This window comes from Vigna unguiculata, chromosome 6, assembly GCF_037176805.1.
Source record: "Vigna unguiculata cultivar grain cowpea cultivar isolate G323 ecotype 2 chromosome 6, ASM3717680v1, whole genome shotgun sequence".
Taxonomy (NCBI): domain Eukaryota; kingdom Viridiplantae; phylum Streptophyta; class Magnoliopsida; order Fabales; family Fabaceae; genus Vigna; species Vigna unguiculata.
In genome coordinates, this window is record NC_140797.1 from 17,517,825 (window position 1) to 17,520,625 (window position 2,801).

A 2,801-nucleotide genomic window follows, 5' to 3' on the forward strand; every position below is an offset into this window, starting at 1 on the left:
CTTGTTAAAATTGCAATTCAAGTGAACTGTGATTTAAGGGAAAAGATGCATATGCGATATATGTGAGTTGAAAAAAAAATCTCTAAATAAAAAAAAAGAAAGAAAATATGATGAGAAAATCTGGAATGAAAGACACTCTTTGAGTTATTTGAGTGAAAAGAAAGGGAGGCAAAACAGTTCACAAAGTTGGTCTTGACTATCCATTTCAAATACAATTTGCATATGTTCTTGATTCAACTTAATTTGAGTCTTTGTTTGAGTTTGGTTTTATTCATCTTATTCTAGACACATTCCTTAGGATCCTTTTGTGTGCCACCTTTAATTCTTAGCTTGTTTCTTGCTTGTATTCTTGGATTATTCCATTCAGTTTGTCATTTAATCTTTCACTTGATGTTGTCCACTTCTTCCATTTGAGCTTTTATTGCTTTCTGCTTTGTTATTCTTATGTGGAAGATTGTGCATGCTCTTGGTTCACTTTGCTTCCAACTCACTGTTTTGGAAATCCTTGTAGGTAAAGCCTCTTCTTGAAGGTGGTGTGGTGAGTGAACCTGTTGGGAGGTACACTGCCGAGAGACTTGAGGAGTGAGCTAGGACTTCAAAGGAGTGCACCACGAGAGAGTCATAGGTGTGAGCTGGGATAAAGTCCAACATTGGACCGAGAGGAACAATAGCTAGCACACTGCAACAAGAACCATCATTCTTTTTGTCTTATTTCTGTTTTGATATCATGGACTTTTGGGTTGTAAATTTTTTCTTTCAGATTTCAGTTTTCTCCTTTATTTGGCTTAGGTGGGAAAATGCTTTAGAGCAATCCCATCCTTAGCATTTAATTGTAATAGTTTAAGCATGTTTAGTGTGAGATTCAAGGGGTTCCAAAGGCCACTTGAATTTTCACTTAGGATTTTCGTCTAGTTTATGTTTTCAGTTTTTACGATTCCAGTTTTTATGTTTTTAGCTTTTATGATCTGTGTTTCAATGTCCAGGTTCTGTTTTGCATGCTTTGTATGGTTGTATTTATGTTTTAGGTCCCGTGATATCTAGGTGCCATCTGTTTCACACCTAGTTGACCTTCTTTTGGTCTTTAAGTTTGCACTCTTTTCACACATTTTGTCAATTTGTTTTTCGCACAATCTGCTTCATTTGTATTTTTATTGAGAAATTTTGTGAAAGCATTTTAGAGATCTCTGGCTAGGAAAGGCTTGGTTCCTAAGCTTGTCCATGTGACTCACCTCCTTTTCCTGGGAGTATCTCTAGAATTCTTTTCCACTATTTTCTCTTTAGAAATTCATGAACTTTGTGAAAAATTGTTTTGCTACAATTGTTTCAAAATGAGTTTTTCTTCTGCTAGTTGTATGCATGTAGATAGGCATAATAGTGTGCATTTAGGTAGACATAGTAGTCATGAGTTGCATCATACCATTCATAGTGACATTCCATTCTTTGGGGAAGATATAGGACCAATATCATTTAAAGATTGGATGTGGGATACTGAAAAATTGGTGCAACCTTTGTTTAATAAATATAGTCATATAGACATTCTTAGGCATGTTACATCTAGATTTGTAGGACGTGCATTTGATTGGTGGCAAGAGAGGCAATATCTAGCGAAAAAGGGGAGAATATCATGCATCAATACATTTTATGAATTAAAAACACGTATGTGGAAACATTTCATACCCTTTTCATTTAGGATCACTAAAGCACAACAAGCTAGGATAGAAGACTTCATTGATATTGGGGATGCATTCATCCAAAACATTGCTAAGTTTTCTAGACTAGAAAAAGATTTTAAGCATAATTTAGACTTGCTCTTGAGTGAACAAAGAAAGAGAGAAAAATACAAGAGAGAGCAAGCTAACCATCAAAAGCTTGAAAAAAAGCGAGTAAAAGAACAGTTTGAGATGTTTTGTGCTCAACAAGAACAAGAGGAAAAAGAGATAAAAGAGAAGAAAAAAAGAGAGGAAGAAAAAAAGGCTAAAGAAAAGAATGAGAGAAAAGAATTAGAGGAAAGAGAGAAAATAAAACAAGAGAGTAATCTTGCAAAACAATCACAAGTGGTAAAGTTAAAGTGCATTTCAAAAGAGGAAAAAGAACTCTATGTCAGGGATTTGGTGATCAATTCTTCACCAATTCCTTACATGAAGATTCCATTTTCAAAGGGAGTTTTTCCATCTTTAAACTCTACTTACTTTTTCATTAAATCTTTTGTTTTGCTTTGTTCTCAAAAATTTTGTTCTCCATCTCATTTCCTTATTTCATCCTCCTCAACATGTTTTTCCAAAACACACTTTGACATTAAAATTCTTTTCAAAAATCATCTTAGTCAAAGTGTAAAACATTCCTTTTGTGCAGTGGGCCTAATACCATCTTTTTCAATCTTCAAAGGCCCATTTTCACAAAGGTCATTATGATTTCATTATAATTTTATTTGATGACTACTGCAGAATTGTTTTTTATCCTGGTGGAAGTTTAACTTTCGTTGCTGTGGGCCTTTAATAAACCTCTAGATCTGAGGACAGATCTTCTTCAAGGGGGAGGGGATGATGTGATCCCAATAAGGCTTATAGCATTGGGCCAACACCTAGGCCATTCTTTTCAATTTCTTTTAATTTTCTTTTATTTTAATTAAATAAATGTGTCTAATTGGGTTTGTTTGCTAAATGCAGCCTATTTTCTAAAGCTTCCAATTATTGAAGAATTGCCATTGGGCCTGCGGCCCAACTCTCCTTTACACCAACAATCACACGCTTCTTCAATTGTTTCTCCAGCGCATCACACGGATCCAGCCACACCTATTGCTT